General features: G+C 45.3%; 1 pseudogene; it reads right to left on the bottom strand.

The window, feature by feature from the left end:
* Nucleotides 1-14,860: 14,860 nt before the first annotated feature.
* LOC102987559 (protein Smaug homolog 2-like) lies at nt 14,861-18,455 on the bottom strand (annotated as a pseudogene).
* Between the last annotated feature and the right edge of the window lie 935 nt (nt 18,456-19,390).

Consider the following 19,390-nt stretch of genomic DNA (forward strand, 5'->3'; position numbering starts at 1 on the left):
GCTCTGTGACCACTGAGCCCAGAGTGTAACATGGACTAAGTAGGGCACTTCCACCCCTGCCAGAGCAGTGACCTTGGCCCTGAGTAGATTCCTCTGAAGGATAGGGAGATAGTCTAAGGTATACTCATGCTTGGTCTGAAATGAATGCCTTTTTCCCTGGCAGTTTCTACAGGATTCCCTTTGGCATAGAGTCAGGATGAGTGTCCGGACCCCACCCAGACTCCTGGACCTGCCGGGGATGAACCTGAAGAGGGAAGAATCCTTGGCCTTTTCTGCTCTGGGAGATCTGCCCATGGAGTTCTTCCCACCACTGTTCATGAAGGCCTTTGAAAGGAGATGCATTGAGACCCTGAAGGCCATGGTGCTAGGCTGGCCCTTTGTCCGCTGCCTCTGGGGAGCCTGATAGACACGCCTCATGTGGGGTGCCTACAAGCAGTGCTGAAAGCACTTGATGTCCTCCTCTCCCAAAAGGTTCCCCCCAGGAGAGTCTGGTTCAGGTAGCCTGGGAAAATCCAGGGTATCCTGGATGAGACATCTGGGGTGAGGGAAAGTGGATGGACCAGAGGGTTCTGAAGATGGCAATGAAGAAGCTCAGAGGCCTTGCCGTGAGACACCTCCTCCCAGTGACACTTAAATTTACTAGAAGTGGATAATCAGAAAGGAGGGAAAGGGAATGAGAGATGGAAGAAAGTGAGGCAGAGAGGAAAAAGGGCAAGGCAGCAGGTGATGTCAGGAATCTAAAGTTGCAGCACCGGTGGGCAGTCTGTTGTCACATTTCGAGACTGTTTCTTTATTCTGTGTGGATTTTAATGCATCCCCACTAATCTCCTTTTTCCCTATAGGAGGTGCAAACTGCAGGTGCTAGATTTATGGGATACGGGCCAGAATTTCTGGAGCATGCGCTCTGGAGCCAGCACTCATGGGTGCTCAAGCTCATGAATGGCACCAGCAGCTAAGCACAGGTCAATGACAAAGCAGCTGTTCCCTCCATTGAGACTTTTCATAGATCTTTGCCTGAAGAAAAGGACCTTGGATAACTTCCTCACCTCCCTCATTAGGTGGGTGGAGCAGAGAAAAGTCTCCATACACCTGTGCTGTAAGAAGCTGAAGATAATTTCAATGCCCATAGAAAATATTATGAAGGTCCTGAGCATGGTGCAGCTGGGATCTATCCAGGAAGTGGAAGTGAGTTGCATTTGGCATGTGTCCACACTGGCCATGTTTTCTCCTTTCTTGGCTGAGATGAGTAATGTGCAGAGACTCCTTCTCTCCCACATCCACCTGTCTGCCTTTGAAGAGAAGGAGCAGCATCACATGCAAATTATGTCTCAGTTCCTCAGGCTGCACCAACTCCAAGATCTCTGTCTGGAATCTCCCTCCTTCCTAGAAGCCTCCCTGGACCAGATGCTCAAGTGAGAGTGGACCACTGGCTGGGTAACATTGAACATGCGAAACATTGAAAACACTAAAATGTCAAACGCACTGCCTTATTTGCTGCTCTATCCTGAAGTGTGGTATTCCATAACTAAACAAAACAAAGTAGAAGACTAAACTAATACAGTGGCTCTTGAAAGGGACACCCTGCTAGGGAGGTACAGATTCTAGACTGGGATGTTTGGATCTAGCAATGGGGAGTTGGTGATTTCTGTCTTAAGAAGAGGTGTCTATGTTCAACTGACTTAAAAAAATAGGTAAGCAAAGAGGACATTGAAGTGGGGAAACCACATCAGACCAGAGCATTTCTGAAGAAAAGCCCTTTGTTCACAAGGTTTGTGACCGCAGTGAGCCTGTCTTAAATTCCCTGTTTGTAAAATGTTGTTTTGTGTTCCAGATAAGGTAATTAATATATAGGAAAAATATGATTCTGGAGACGGTTGTAATGGAGCAGAGCCCAAAGGATAGTAAACAGTGATAGAAATTTTGTAGATGAGGTAGGGATGTAGGTAAGCCCATGCAGACTGGCAACCAAAGTTGATGTTGTGGGATCTTGTGCAGGTTGGTTCTTTATGCATGTCTCCCTAGAGCCTCACCTGGCCAGGGATATAGGCAACTGGAGCCTAAGCAAGGACTGAAGGAATCTGAGTTGGAATCATTTTTTATCTCATCTCCCAGTACCAAAATTCAGTGATGTCTATCCTTGACTGAGACTCTCTCAGGCTTTCCTCTGAGCAGGTTCCAGTGCATTCCATTATCTTCATTCATCCTCATAAAGAAGTGGAGTATGTTGTATTCTGCTTGATAGATGAGGAAAGAGAGCTTTCAAGATTCTGTGAAGTGATTCAGTCACACAGTGAAGGTTACAAGACTCAGCCTGGAATGTAACTAGGCAATCAGTGTATTGACCCTCATCAGATGGTCAGACTAATCTTGGCCCTGTAGAAATCATTTGTCTCTCATCTGGAGCTCACCTGGAACTTCAGTTTTCAAGAGCTAATTGCTCAGTTTCTCCCCAGGTGCCTGATGACCACCTTGGACAACCTCTTAATAATTAAAGAATCAGACTTGACCCATCTGTCCCAATGCTGGAACATCGGTCAGCTAAAAGGCCTGGATCTGAGTGGTGTCAGGCTGACCAACTTTAGTCCTTGAGCTCCTCCAGGTTCTGCTAGAGAAAGTTACAGCCACACTCCAGGAACTGGACTTAGACCTATGTGGGATCATGGACTCCCAGTATGATGCCATCCAGCCTGCCCTGAGCCACTGCTCCCAAATCAGGTCCTTCAGCCTGTGTGGGAACCTCCTCTCCATGGCTGTTGTAGAGAAGATGTTGCTATACACCACTGGGCTGCCCTGTTTAAGTCAAGAGAGGTATCCTGCCCCTTAGGAGAGTTACAACCCTCAGGTATTCCCCTCAAAGGGAGACTTGCCCAGCTTGGGGCTGAGCTGTTTGAGATTCTGAGAGACTTAGGACAGCACAGGACCATCTGGCTTAGCCTCAACCCCTGTCCTCACAATAGTGATAACATATACAATCACATAGAGCCCATTATATACTGCTGTTAATACTCATGTCTATTTGGTTGCCTCTATCAAAAGCTTTCTTCTGGGCACATGGAAACTGAAATCTAGGACATAGTTACATTATGAAGGGAAAACAAACCCACAGTTTCTGATATCTGATCAATATGAATGGGAAAAGGAATGTTGATCCACCATAGGTGCAAGATTGCACTGGAAATGTAGACACTGGGATGTGATGAGACTTTTGAGAATATGTGTTTATACAGTTAAATATGAACCTAAGTTTTTGGAAGTGGATATGGTTTCAAGGCCTACATGTTGGAGTTATCCCTGGGTGGCTAGCTAGTAAAGCAATGGTCAGAAATAAAGAGACTCTCAGTGAAAACAGACTGCTGTCCTCCATGATATATTATTCTATTACCTAGAATTAATGTCATATAAAATTAATTATCACAGTGACGATAAACAATGGGCCCCCAAATGAAGTCTCTCTGTTGAAGATTCAGGGGCTGATGTTGTTGGATCAGAGTACAGAGTGGATATAGGGGCAGGGGGACATTAGACAAGAGGCACAGCTTCGTATTTCAACACTACCTCTTGAAATGAGAGTAATGGTGCACACAGAGCTTATGGGAGTTCTTATAGGATCAATAAGATGATGCACATTGAAGGCTTGGTACTGGACCTGGCATATAGGAAGAGCTCATTAAATGGGTATTCTACTTCTATTTCTCTCCTAGTGGACACCTCCAGGGTTCATCATTCTCCAGGCTCACCCTCTATTCCTACATCACCAAGGAAAGAAGGAAGTGTTCAACAGATACATGAGGCCACCAATGAATCATGATTCACCCAAGCTTCTCTTTTTTCCCCTCCTCAGGAAATGACTTTTTTGTACTGCACAACGGTGGTTCCCCCACTCTCTTCCCAATTTCTGCCAAAAATAACCTTGCTAGCAACTCACTTCATGCCCTGGGCCTTCGGTTCTTCATCTGAGAAATAAATTGAATCTGAGAATCCCTGGACAATGGAGTGGAATTGTAGGTAGTTCAGTTACTCCTGAATTTGGCTTTCATTTTGCATTTCCTTTTTTTCCTGGACTAGCGCTCCCACAGCTACTGATGAAGGCTGAGCTTTGTTGCATGTGGTTTCTTGGGACCCATGTCCTGAAGACACACCTTGGGGATCTTCCCATTTTTTGCCCACTGCATAATTGTTAGAACAGTTTCCATCTCTATCTGGGACAAAACCCCAGCCTCAGGTCAAATTGCCTGGGTACTATTCTCCATGAGACACAGATTCCACAAAATCGAAGGCCAAGTAGAATTTGAGTGAAGAATTACCGGCATGGACCAGGGAGTCCTGGATGGCACAGGATTCAGCCTCATATATCCACATTCCCTGTTGCCATGCCCTTCTCAGTCCCTTTTCTTTCCCATCCGAGCCAAGTTGGGAGGGCTATAGCAAATGAAGAGTCCAAGGCTATTCATTGTCTGAGTTATTGGCAGAAAAGAAGAGGAGGCCATTGTTTTTGCTATTGGGATCAATAGCAGAATAACAGAGGCAAAAGAACGGATAAGTGACCTGGAAGATAAAATAGTGGAAATAACTACTGCAGAGAAGAATAAAGAAAAAAGAATGAAAAGAACTGAGGACAGTCTCAGAGACTTCTGGGAAACATTAAATGCAGCAACATTCAAATTATAGGGGTCCCAGAAGAAGAAGAGAAAAAGAAAGGGACTGAGAAAATATTTGAAAATATTTGAAGAGATTATAGTTGAAAACTTCCCTAATATGAGAAAGGAAATAGTTAATCAAGTCCAGGAAGCACAGAGAGTCCCAGGAGAAACATGCCAAGATACATGTTAATCAAACTATCAAAAATTAAATACAAAGAAAATATATAATATATAAAATATATATAATATATAAAATATAAAATATATAAACAGCAGCAAGCGAAAAACAACAAATAACACAAAAGGGAATCCCCATAATGTTAACATCTGACCTTTCAGCAGAAACTCTGCAAGCCAGAAGGGAGTGGCAGGACATATTTAAAGTGATGAAGGAGAAAAACCTACAACCAAGATTACTCTACCCAGCAAGGATCTCATTCAGATTTGATGGAGAAATTAAAACCTTTACAGACAAGCAAAAGCTGAGATCGTTCAGCACCACCAAGCCAGCTTTACAACAAATGCTAAAGGAATTCCTCTAAGCAAGAAACACAAGAGAAGGAAAAGACCTACAAGAACAAACCTGAAACAATTAAGTAAATGGTAATAGGAACATACATATCGATAATTACCTTAAATGTAAATGGATTAAATGCTCCCACCAAAAGACACAGACTGGCTGAATGGATACAAAAACAAGACCCATATATATGCTGTCTACAACAGACCCACTTCAGACCTAGGGACACATACAGACTGAAAGTGAGGGGATGGAAAAAGATATTCCATGCAAATGGAAATCAGAAGAAAGCTGGAGTAGCAATTCTCATATCAGACAAAATAGACTTTAAAGTAAAAACTATAACAAGAGACAAAGAAGGACACTATATAATGATCAAGGGATCGATCCATGAAGAAGATATAACAATTGTAAATATTTATGCACCCAACATAGGAGCACCTCAATACATAAGGCAAATACTAACAGCCATAAAAGGGGAAAATTAAGAAAATTGAAATCGTATCAAGTATCTTTTCTGACTGCAATGCAATGGGACTAGATATCAATTACAGGAAAAGATCTGTAAAAAATACAAACACATGGAGGCTAAACAATACACTATTTTATAACGAAGTGATCACTGAAGAAATCAAAGAAGTCAAAAAATACTTAGAAACAAATGACAATGGAGACACGATGACCCAAAACCTATTGCATACAGCAAAAGCAGTTCTAAGAGGGTAGTTTATAGCAATACAATCCTACCTTAAGAAACAGGAAACATCAAGAATAAACAACTTAACATTGCACTTAAAGCAATTAGAGAAAGAAGAACAAAAAAATCCCCAAATTTAGCAGAAGGAGAGAAAGCATAAAGACAAGATCAGAAATAAATGAAAAAGAAATGAAGGAAACAATAGCAAAGATCAATAAAACTAAAAGCTGGTTCTTTGAGAAGATAAATAAAATTGATAAACCATTAGCCAGACTCATCAAGAAAAAAAGAGAGAAGACTTAAATCAATAGATTTTGAAATGAAAAAGAAGTAACAACTGAGACTGCAGAAATACAAAGGATCATGAGAGATTACTACAAGCAACTGTATGCCAATAAAATGGACAACCTGGAAGAAATGGACAAATTCTTAGAAATGCACAAGCTGCCGAGACTGAACCAGGAAGAAATAGAAAATATGAACAGACCAATCACAAGCACTGAAATTGAAACTGTGATTAAAAATCTTCCAACAAACAAAAGCCCAGGACCAGACGGCTTCACAGGCGAATTCTATCAAACATTTAGAGAAGAGCTAACACCTATCCTTCTCAAACTCTTCCAAAAGATAGCAGAGGGAGGAACACTCCCAAACTCATTCTATGAGGCCACCATCACCCTGATACCAAAACCAGACAAAGACGTCACAAAGAAAGAAAACTACAGGCCAATATCACTGATGAACATAGATGCAAAAATCCTCAACAAAATACTAGCAAACAGAATCCAACAGCACATTAAAAGGATCATACACCATGATCAAGTGAGGTGTATTCTGGGAATGCAAGGATTCTTCAATATACACAAATCAAACAACGTGATACACCATAGCAACAAACTGAAGGAGAAAAACCATATGATCATCTCAATAGATGCAGAGAAAGCTTTTGACAAAATTCAACACCCATTTATGATAAAAACCCTGCAGAAAGTAGGCATAGAGGGAACTTTCCTCAACATAATAAAGGCCATATATGACAAACCCACAGCCAACAAAGTTCTCAATGGTGAAGAACTGAAACCATTTCCACTAAGATCAGGAACAAGACAAGGTTGCCCACTCTCACCACTCTTATTCAACATAGTTTTGGAAGTTCTAGCCACAGCAATCAGAGAAAAAAAAAAAAAACAAATAAAAGGAATCCAAATAGGAAAAGAAGAAGTAAAGCTGTCACTATTTGCAGATGACATGATATTATACATAGAGAATCCTAAGGATGCTACCAGAAAACCACTAGAGCTAATCAATGAATTTGGTAAAGTAGCAGGATACAAAATTAATGCACAGAAATCTCTGGCATTCTTATACACTAATGATGAAAAATCTGAGAGTGAAATTAAGAAAACACTCCCATTTACCACGGCAACAAAAAGAATAAAATATCTAGGAATAAACCTACCTAAGGAGACAAAAGACTTGTATGCAGAAAACTATAAGACACTGATGAAAGAAATTAAAGATGATACAAATAGGTGGAGAAATATACCATGTTCTTGGATTGGAAGAATCAACATTGTGAAAATGACTCCACGGACATTTTCTACAGAACTTGAACAAAAAATTTCACAATTTGTATGGATACACAAAAGACCCCAAATAGCCAAAGCAATCTTGAGAACGAAAAATGGAGCTGGAGGAATCAGGCTCCCTGACTTTAGACTATACTACAAAGCTACAGTAATCAAGACAGTATGGTACTGGCACAAAAACAGAAATACAAATCAATGGAACAGGATAGAAAGCCCAGAGGTAAACCCACGCACATATGGTCATCTTATCTTTGATAAAGGAGGCAAGAATATACAGTGGAGAAAAGACAGCCTCTTCAATAAGTGGTGCTGGGAAAACTGGACAGGTACATGTAAAAGTATGAAATTAGAACACTCCCTAAAAGGAAACCATAAACAAGGCCAAAAGACAACCCTCAGAATGGGAGAAAATATTTGCAAATGAAGCACTGACTAAGGATTAATCTCCAAAATTTATAAGCAACTCATGCAGCTCAATAACAAAAAAAACAAACAATTCAATCCAAAAATGGGCAGAAGACTTAAATCGACATTTCTCCAAAGAAGATATACAGATTGCCAACAAACACGTGAAAGGATGCTGAACATCTTTAATCATTAGAGAAATGCAAATCAAAACTTCAGTGAGATATCATCTCACACTGGTCAGAATGGCTATCATCAACAAATCTAGAAACAATAAATGCTGGAGAGGGTGTGGAGAAAAGGGAACAGTCTTGCACTGTTGGTGGGAATGTAAATTGATACAGCCACTTTGGAGAACAGTATGGAGGTTCCTTAAACAACTACAAATAGAACTACCATACGACCCAGCAATCCCACTACTGGGCATATACCCTGAGAAAACCATAATTCAAAAAGAGTCATGTACCAAAATGTTCACTGCAGCTCTATTTACAATAGCCAGGACATGGAAGCAACCTAAGTGTCCATCAACAGATGAATGGATAAAGAAGATGTGGCACATATATACAATGGAATATTACTCAGCCATAAAAAGAAATGAAACTGAGTTATTTGTAATGAGGTGGATAGACCTGGAGTCTGTCATACAGAGTGAAGTAAGTCAGAAGGAGAAAAACAAATACCGTATGCTAACACATATATATGGAATCTAAGAAAAAAAAAGGTCATGAAGAACCTAGTGGTAAGCGGGAAAAAAGACACAGACCTACTTGAGAATAGACTTGAGGATATGGGGAGGGGGAATGGTAAGCTGTGACAAAGTGAGGGGAGGGAGGGAGACGCAAGAGGGAAGAGATATGGGAATATATGTATATGTATAACTGATTCACTTTGTTATAAAGCAGAAACTAACACACCATTGTAAAGCATTTATACTCGAATAAAGATGTTTAAAAAAAATGAAAAGGAAGAGAAATCTGTAGGTTAAAAGAACAAAATAAAATAAGGATTGGAAAGAAAGAAATGTAACGTGCTGGGTTTTTTTTTCTTAATGGCATAGTTATTATGTAGAAAATACAATAGTTCATTCAGATACTTCATTGGTATGAGTTGACTTTATAACAAGGTTGCTTGGTAGAGGGACAATATTCATAAATCAGTTACCTCTTTTTATATCAGCAATATTTAATTAGAAAAGGTAAATTTGATCATGATTTTGATTCTTCCCAAATTTATTTGTAGATTCAATACTAATCCAAATAAAATCACAGCAGGTATTTTTGAGGGAAACTGATGAACAATGTATAAAATTTAAATGAAAATGGAGAAGGCAAAGTCAAGACAATCTTGAGAAAGAACAAAGTCAGAAGTCATACTTTATCACATCTACACTACAGTGATTACAACAGAGAATGTTAGTTCAAAGATAGCAAAGTATATCAATGGCACTGAATAGACCACAGAGAAAAGACAGTTTTTCAATAAAAAGTGCTTTGTCAACTGAATACTCAGGCAGAAAAACGTCTCTTACTCCTACTCATACCATCATAGAAGATCTATCCTAAACGAGCTAAATATGAAAAATACAACAAAATTTCTAGAAAATATTATGGGAAAATATGTTTTGGGGGTTGGCAAACATTACTTGTTTAAGGCACAAAAGGCACTAGCTATAGGGAAAAGATTCATAAATTGGACTGCCTTAAATTAGGAACATGTGCTACATTCAAATATGTCATTTAAAAAAGTAACAAAGCAGTCACAGAGAGGACCAGATGGTCGCTCCATGTATCCAACAGAGGACTCAGATCCAGAATACATAAGCAACTTCTACAAAAATGCAGACAACATAATAGGAGAAAGAACAAAAGGAGGATGTGCTCAGCATTGTCAGAAAAATGCAAATTAAAACCACAGAGAAGCACCAATACACACTCACCAGAATGTCTAATAAAAAAAACCCTAAAAATACCATGTACTGAGGAGGACGGGGAGCAAGTGGAATCTAATATTCTGCTGGTGGGAGTGTAAAGGAACATAACCACTTTGGAAAATTATCTACTAATGTTGAACATTAGGACTAAGAAAGTTCATCCCTAGGTGTATATCAGTCAGAAATATGTATTTATGTACACCAAGAACAAAACCAGGAACTATGTATAAGAATTTTCCTAGCATAGTTATTAATAATAATTATAATTAGGAAATTACTTTTCAGTCGAAATGTCCATCAGCAGTAGAATGGGTACATGAACTGTGGCACAGTCACTCAATGATACTCGCAGGAACAAAGTGAGCAAATTCTGCTACTTGCAACACCATGGTTGGGTCACATAGTATAATGTTGGGAAAAATAAGACAGGCAGACTCACAAAAATCACATGTGTTTCCACTTAAGAAAAGTTCAAAAGCAAACAAAACTCTCTAAGGTGTTAGAAGTCAGTGGCTTCCAGAGGGTATGGAAGAGATTGGGCTTCTGGATAGTGAGATTTTTGTGAAAATTCATCAGGTTATGTATTTATGATTTATGACATATTTGCATATGTGTCTATACAAATGTTTATTTTAAAATATGAAGTTGCCAAGGTTAAACATTGTAACTATAATATTTAGGATCTGGAGGAACAGTTAAGAAGCATCTTATTCAAAGGTGCTGTTCTATGGGTTGGACACTGAAATGCAGTGACTAAATGGAATGTCTGTGGTTGAATCCATGACAGAACTGGAGTAGAACAAGGTCCCTGGGGTTTTCTGGTACATGGAGCACCTTTCAGCTTTCCCTGTCAACTTAAACCACTTGTGCTCTCTTCAGTTTTAAATGCCTTTTCCATAAATGATGAGAGGTAAGAAGTCCCAGCAATTGATATAGAAAGGTAATTCCTTAAAGATACTTGCTAGCCTGTGCTGTCATCTATGGAAAAGACTAAAAGAAAATTCTCTCATGATTCCTTCAACTCCGACACTCTGAAGTGAGATCCCCTGATACACATTCATCCTACCTATGTGGGAGATGAGCAGTGCAAACATATTATCTCGAGGTTTACGTTGTTCCTCAGAGAAGCAGTGATGATATGACTGCACATTGATCATTATACTTACTAATAATAACATTAATGATTTCTAAGTATGTGAATCTCACATCTTTCAATTGGAGACTTCCTCATGCATAAAACCTGAATTTTCTTGTATCAATCCAGCAGTGATGAAGAGCTCAACTGAGGGAGCCATCTCTCCCAGACAGTTGGTGAGTGCCCAGAAATCACTGCCTGCAGAGGATACGATTCAGGAGAGTGAAAGTATAGAGAGATTTGCATTTCAGGTAGTTTTTATTAGCATGTTAATATTTAAGGTATATGTTTAATTATATTCTCATTATCTTTTGTGGCTGAGTAATGAGATGATGAATTGCTATTTTGAGAACCATTTTGTTCATAGACAGCATTTCTATTTATGTCTGCTTTTATTAATGTGATTCACATCACCCAGGTTGTTGCGCTACACGTTTCCTTCAGTTCTTTCAGAACAAAATGTCATTAAGGGTGGAATTTACTGATCTCTGTGCCCAGCGCTGTGCTTAGGCATGACCCGTGCCCTTTTCCTGCAGGGCCAGCTGAGAGTGTTCCTGGGCCTCAGGGGACAGGAAAAAGGATAAGGAGCTTCAGGTGTCTTCCCCATATTCCAGCCCCCATGCCTAATTTCCCAATGCATACTACCCAGGCATCTTCCTGACCTTCACCACTGTGTAGGAAGATGAAGAGCTCCCAAATGGCCCTGGGCCCACCAGTCCATGTGGTCTTGTCTTCTCATAAGTCCACATGACAGCCAGGCTGCCACCTTGCTGCCTTTTCCCTAGGAGAGAGGAAGGAGAAGTAGAAGGTAATTTAATCTATTCATTAAATGAGTCAACAAAAACATTCAGTGCTAGCTATGGACTGGGCATTTCACCATGTGCAGGAGATGCAAAGCTAAGTCATAATAGTACTTGCTTTCTAGATCCACAGCTCATGGAGAGGACATATGGAGAAACAAGTGCTTACCAAATATTTAATCATGAGAAGTGGAATCAATAGATTATTTCAGATCCTGCCTGATCAAGCTGAAGTCCTGATCCTGAGTGCAGTGGAGCTCAGCACAGAACAGAGGCTGGTGCCAGACCATGGTCAGCCATCTTCTTCCCAGGTGGGCATGCACCCCTCACTCTCTGCCTCCTACATGAGGCATCAACACCAGCCTGAAGTCAGTGAGCAGTTCACAGACAATCTCTTGCCCTCATCCTGAGGGTCTCCAGCCTCCTGAAATAGGTTCTGTTTCTCCTCATCCATTCCCACTAGCAATCTCCAAGCAGAGGAACTGTAGGAGGCCTTGGAGCTCACCAAGTCATATAACCTTGGCAATGGAGGAAATGGGCCTCTTAAGGCTAAAGGGCATTGCCAGAACAGTGGTTACCAACAGAGTCAGAGTAAGAAGTGAAGATGTCCAGGTTTGTTATTTACAGCACAGCTGTTCTCTTTTACTTACTTGTGTCTGACTGTCACCAAGACAAAAAATTCTCTATTTTAGATTATGGAAAATATAACTGCTGCCTCATCAGCTGGACCCTTCAAAATGGAGGGCATTTTGTACATAGCATATAAGATTTCTATTGTCAAACAAAAAACACACCCACATTTAGGTGAGGAGAGACTTTATTCAAAAGGATTATTGCAATTAGTGTTTCTGAACCCAAGTTCATGTGTTCAATGCACAGTGAGACCAAATAAACCAAAACATCAGCAATTAGAACAGAAAAATGTTTATTGATCAAGAGGGCGCCAAGTGAGAAGATGGGAGACTTAAGTTTGTCTCAGATTCATCTTGCTGGCTGGCCAGGGCTTAAGGTTTTTAAAGGCAAAGAGGGAAAAAAGGAAAGGTGGGTCTCAGAATGCGAGATCGGCTCATTCACAATTCTCCAACTGGTGCATGGTGAGGTAACAGGTTGATGTTTCAGGAGTCAACATCATCAGCCTTCTGATCCCAACAGGTCTGGGGTCTACCTACATGCTTGTGGTCAGCAGTTTCCATCTGGTAGGAGTCTTGTTTCTTTTTTCCTTTTTTTCTCCCCCAACATTTTGTATCTTTAATAACATACACAATGGTTACCAGCCATATTCATAACAAAAGTTTTTCATAAAATGTATCTATAAATAACATTTTTTCCTTTGTGGTGTGAAAAGCTTGAGAATGTCCCTGGTGGGGGGGTTAAGGGGGACAGGGGGTTGGAATAGAGAACCTGGCTTCCCCAAAGCCTAAACCCCCAAATCCCCTCCCTCCATCTGGGCCCCAGCACAACCCCTCAGGAGGAACAGGGATGGGAGGGTCTGTATGACTCGGGGGCTGGGACGAATCTCTGACTTATGATATAGTGTTCCACTTAAGTGAGGTCATGACAGAATGAGGAGTGGGTGTAGAGTAATGGTGAAAGAAAAGAGGATAGGGGTGGGGAAAGAAAACAAAAATCATCCCCTTTCCTTTATTCCTTACCCTCAAGTCTTTCAGCACCCAGATCTGGGAGTGGAGAAGGGTTTGTGTTGGTGGGGGAAGGAGACGTTAAGGCAACAGGCTTCCTGACTCACTGGCTGCCCTGGCTCCCAGCCTTCAACCTCCGCATCTGGTGAGCCAGGGCTGGGGGCAAGTGGGGAAGGGCTAGGGAGATATGAAGGAGGGGCTCTGCCTTCTCCCCTCGTAAAATTCAGGGTCCCCCTGCCACTTTCTTGGCCCAGAGAGAGGCCTGGGGATTCTAAAAATGAGAGGGAATGATCAGAGAGAAAAACCATTAAGAACTATGTAAATATGTATCTTAAATAGGCCTAAGAAGTTAATTGCAGAGAACCTCTGACAAACAGGGCAAAAGGAGGTGAGTGAGAGGAGAGTGGCTCCTGTCCTTGGGGAATGATGGGAAATGGAGAAGGCAGCAAGGAGGTGACAGGGGCAGGGAGGGAGAGAGACAGAGAGACTGAGAGAGACAGAGAGACAGAGACAGAGACAGAGTGCTCACACAGACAGACACGCTCCTCTCCTCACCTGCCTTTATCTCAACTCAAATAATGTTCAGGAGAGCAGATTATCTACCTCACTCATCTCTCCCCAAATGTCAGATGGTTCTGAGCAGGCCCCACAAGACAGTGGGTCAGTGAGTCTGGGGGAGACTGTTTCCTTGGGAGGGGCAAGTGGCCGGCAGTCTGGACGAGGCAGGGGTGGGACGGGGCAAGGTGGGGGATGAAGGAGGGAAGGAGGGGGCAGGCAGGCTGGCCAACCCCTGCCCCCTTTATCCTGGCTTCCCCTTACCTCCCTGGGCCTCAGCAGAGATCCCTCGACGGGCCTGGGAGTGAGCAAGGCGTGTGCCAACGTTAAACAAAAGTTAAAAGGGTGAGAGTAGAAATATATTAGAATGTATAGCTGAGCCAGCCCACCCTCACACTGTCGTGGAGAAGCCCACTGGGGGTTGGCCCCCGCCCGCGACCCTGGGGAGACTATGAGTGCGCTGGGCTGTGGGTCCCGTCAGATGGTGGAGGTTTTGTCTGTCCCATCTGTGGTAAGAAAGGGAGGAAGGGAGGAAGCTCAGGAGCTGGTGGGAGGCCCAAGAAAAGGTGCTCAAGTAACCTGTCATCCGAGTCGGGCCCTCCCTGGAGTCCGGCCTCCCCCGGGGACCCCTCAGGATGACTCTGAGTTGCTCAGTTCAGAGGTGGAGATGCTGCTGGGTAGGTGGGAGCTGGGTCAGGGAAAGAGGAAATGCTCACCACCCAAGGCGTGTTCTGTCATGCTCAGACACAGAGACTCCAGAGTGGGATTGATCTCCAGGTCAGGCCCAGGGACCGGGCAGTCTGGGTGGGAGAGAGGAGAAAGAGTAGAAATATATTAGAATGTATAGCTGAGCCAGCCCACCCTCACACTGTCGTGGAGAAGCCCACTGGGGGTTGGCCCCCGCCCGCGACCCTGGGGAGACTATGAGTGCGCTGGGCTGTGGGTCCCGTCAGATGGTGGAGGTTTTGTCTGTCCCATCTGTGGTAAGAAAGGGAGGAAGGGAGGAAGCTCAGGAGCTGGTGGGAGGCCCAAGAAAAGGTGCTCAAGTAACCTGTCATCCGAGTCGGGCCCTCCCTGGAGTCCGGCCTCCCCCGGGGACCCCTCAGGATGACTCTGAGTTGCTCAGTTCAGAGGTGGAGATGCTGCTGGGTAGGTGGGAGCTGGGTCAGGGAAAGAGGAAATGCTCACCACCCAAGGCGTGTTCTGTCATGCTCAGACACAGAGACTCCAGAGTGGGATTGATCTCCAGGTCAGGCCCAGGGACCGGGCAGTCTGGGTGGGAGAGAGGAGAATGGAAGCAGTAAGTACTGGACTGGAGTGAGAGGTAGAGTCTTGAAGACAAAGGCTGGCATGAGGGAGAGGCTGAGGGGGACGAGAGGGAAAGGGAGGGAGGGAAAGTAAAGGCAAGAGACAGAGACACAGAAAACGTAAGACATGCACACACCTGGATGGAAGATATGACTGGGCAGAGTTGAAGGACAGACAGGCCTGGGAGTGCCACTAAGCAGGCAGAGGTGATGATGGCAAGGGCAGAGGCTTGGCAACACAGAGAAAGGCTGACAGGAAGTAATGTAAAGCTGGGGGAGCTGTTTGGAGGCCACGACTATTTTGGACACACTACATGTTCCCTTGGGCACAGTTGAGGGCATCTGCCCTGAGCACTGGGCAGCCCCGTGCTCCCTGACTGATGACTTGCTCTGTACTTGGTGTGGAAGCTTAATTAGAACCCTTCCCTCCCACCTGGACTTGCTCCTCTGGCAGGATGCTGTTGGGGAAGGCCTATCAGGCAGGGCAAATCTGGACAGCAGCCATGGGGGCTGGTCTTCATACAGTCTCTCAAAGGGCCTCCTGTTCTGGCACCTGGGCAACAGCCCACTAGGTCCCTGGGCAGACCTGACACCACCCACTGCTTAAAACCCTTCCTGGGCTCCTCAATGCTTCTAGAGGAACTCTGAGCTTTTAACCTAGGTTTAGAAGACCCTGCTCTTTCACGCTCCAGCCTCACCTCTCACGACCTCCCCTCTGAACCCATGAGCCATGTCAGACTCTCCTTAATAAAAAAAATTTTTGACCTTGGGCAAATCACCTCTCTGAGACTCAGATTCCTGACTAATAAGATGGGAATAATATCAGTGCCTTCACATGTGCAGTTGGGAGGATTTCATTCAACAGTGCAGGAAAGGTGTCTGACACACAGTCTAGCACACGGCATACTGGTGAAAAGAACCGTTCTCATTTTTTACTCCTGTAGTTCATCCATCTAGTCATTTAATATCATTTACACATGCCTACCATGTGCCAAGCCCTGTGCTAGGATGAACGGGACAAATGGGGTCTCCTGCCTCCCACAGATGGCAGTTCGCAGCTGGGTCAGGGAAAGAGGAAATGCTCACCACCCAAGGCGTGTTCTGTCATGCTCAGACACAGAGACTCCAGCGTGGGATTGATCTCCAGGTCAGGCCCAGGGACCGGGCAGTGTGGAGGGAACTTGAGAATGGCTCGGGGGGACAAGTGGACAGGAGCGAGTGGGTGCGCCGCACAGAGCTGCAGCTCTGGCTGGGCATGCTGTTGCTGCCACCAGGGTTGGCGAACCACAGGTTCTGTCGACCCTGGCCCCCAAGGCTGGGGCTGGTGAGGGCATGTCAAGGGGAGATGCCCCCAATACCCGAGGGGCTCAGAAGGCCCATTCTGCCAGGCAGAAAGGCCCGGAGAGGCATTGGGAACTGCCGCTGGGTCCGCCGGCCACCCCCATCCCCACAGAGCCAGCTATGGGGAGTGAGTTGGAGCCAAATGCCCAGACTTTCGGCTGCCGGTGGTTCTGCATCTCTAGTGTGGCTTTGCGTGGGAAGGTGTGGAGGAGTTTCAGCACTCGCTGTTTCCAGGACAGCAGCCGTTTCTTCTGTGTCTCCGTGAAAGGCTCAGGAGTAAGGCACTTTTCAATGCACTGGAGGTAACTGGTGATGCTTTCCTCATCTGGTTAGGGCACTAGCAGCTGCGTGCACACTTTGCCCATCACCCGTGTAAACTGACTGGGGATGTCTCCGTTAGCGGCGGGAGCTGGGGCTGGCTCACTGCCGTCAGTGGGAGCTGGAGCTGGTGGAGGGGGTAGCCCTCTGCAGCTGGATGGTCCTTGGCCTCACTGCCCTTGTCTGTGGCAGGGTGAGCCAGGGGAGGCTCTGCACCTGGCAGCGGTGGCTCCCCGCCCTGGCCCCCATCCTTGGCAGTAGAGGTGGTGGCAGCCACAGTGGCCTGGAGGACAGTGGCCTTGATGGGGGTGATGATGACCTGCTGTGGCTCCTGCAGAGCGTTTCACAGATTCCTGCCTTCCAACACATCCTTCTCCAGGGATTTGCGGACACTCTGCCTCTCTCATAGCTTCTGGATGCTCAGGGTTATCTTGTGGCGGCAACTTTGGTCACATCTGAGACTCCAAGTGCTGCTCAGTCAGTGTCATCATCTCCTCATAGCTCATCTGTGAGAAGAAGGTAGTGTACTTGTGGAAGCGAAGGCTCTTAAGCCACGAGGGCAAGTCTTTCATGTCACTGCCGTCCTCCTGAAAAGTGTTCCGGCTGGATCCCTGCCCCTCCATCTGCTCGCTGCCAGAGGAGGCCACGCTGCTCTGGGGCGAGAGGGGTGCGTGGTCGGGCGTGGTGAAAGCAGCCCGGGCCCCAAGCTCCTCTGGACTCGGCCACTCACCAGGGGCCTGGGGGCTCGTGGGGATGAGCGACATGGAGCGCTTCAGCGTGGTCAGGCATGGTGAAAGCAGCCCAGGCCCTAAGATTTTCTGGACTCGGCCACTCACCAGGGGCTTGGGGCTTCGTGGGGATGAGGGACATAGAACACTTCCATAGGCTGGGGTGGATTTGGCAGGGGACACCTGCGTTTGCGTTGCTCCCAATAGTTTTGATGGCTGGCGGCACTGAGCTGGGTGGGTGGAAGGGCACTTGTCCATTTTCCTTGGGTGGCTTGTCCTGCCAGCCTGGTCCTGCCTCCCCATGGCCCAGCTCTGCAGGGCCGCCCCACTCATTTGAGCCCTGGCTTGAGTGGTAGGTGGGCTCAGGCCGGGTGTGGAAACCACTAGCTAGCTGCTCTTCCAAGTGGCTCAACCAGAGGGCCAGTGCACTGCGGTCCTCCAGCATGGTGGCCGGGTGGATGAGGGCATAGGAGAGCACCTGGTGGCTCTTCTTGATGAAAGCATTGCTCTCAATCGAGTAGACCAGGCATTTCTGCAGCATCCTCATGTACTCTGATTTGGCCTCCGTGTTACCCAGCTGAAGCAGGGGTCGGTGGGACAGCAGGAGGGACACCACCTTCTCTTTGGACTCCTGCTGCCACTGGCTGATGATGGCAGCACTGTTGGCCTCTGACTTCAGCAGGTTAATGTCATTGTAGTCTGCCAGTGAGTGCTCCAGGCACAGCTGCAGGAAGCGGGCCTGGGTGTGGGTGACCAGTTCCAGAAGTGACAGCAGGGCCACTGTCTGTTCACACTCATTCCAGTCTTTGAATCAGCCAGAGAGGATGCCCACATGGTATCAGAACATCATGGTGCCAGGCCTGGGGCCAGGGTGGAGGGGACAGTGGTGGTGGGGGCCAGCACTGTCACATGGTCTCGGCTCCAGTTTCCTATTACCTCTCCCCTGAGGGCCAGGGCTTGAGGACGTTCCGTGGCATGGTGGCAATGGATGGTGCAGGGTGGAGGACACCTGCTCAAGTTGGGGGAGGTCTTGGTCTAGCCACTCCTCTCCAGGCTCCTCAACAGATCCTCAGTGGGACAGTTGAACAGAGCAAACTGCCCTGGTTGTCAATCCCTCACAGGCTAACTCCAATCGATTGGTAGTGGCTGCCCAGAACACTGCAGTGAGAAGGGTCCACCTCGGCTTCCACTGCTGCTGCTGCCCGGACCTCCTCAGCCTGCTGCCCGCCCCCCTCTGGCTCACAAACTCCCTTCCCTCCTCCCACACAGACCACCACTGCCACCACTGCCCGGGATTCTTGTTTCTTAGGAACAACTTAGGAATGTGCATCAGCCACTGTTATATATGCCCTTCATGGAGGAACTAAAGATTTTGTGACTCTGCTATACTACAGCTGATCTATTATTTAAATTGTTACCAGTTATCCTGGCCCAACTGCTATCCTTTGTTATTACATGTTCACATTCTTCTAATTGTTAACTCTAGAGCCAGCCTTTTGAGGCTCAGGGAAGGCCTGAGAGACTAAAGCAAAAACTTTTTACTTCAAAAGATGTGGATACAGCACCTGGAATATGGCTTCAATCCTCCCTTTTCTTTGATACTTCTTAATCCTGAGGGTGACAACAGCTTTAGCTACTTCCTGCTGAAGAAGAGTGAAGTTAAAAATGGTGAGGATTAGAGGAAAATCGCAGACTTTGTTTTCAAAGAATTTTCTTTTCCCAAACGGCACTCTTGAATCCTGCAAAATAAGCAGAGAGGCTTTCTCTTTCTTTTCCCTGGCTTGC

Source organism: Physeter macrocephalus, chromosome 2 (assembly GCF_002837175.3).
Source record: "Physeter macrocephalus isolate SW-GA chromosome 2, ASM283717v5, whole genome shotgun sequence".
In the NCBI taxonomy this organism is placed as follows: Eukaryota; Metazoa; Chordata; class Mammalia; order Artiodactyla; family Physeteridae; genus Physeter; species Physeter macrocephalus.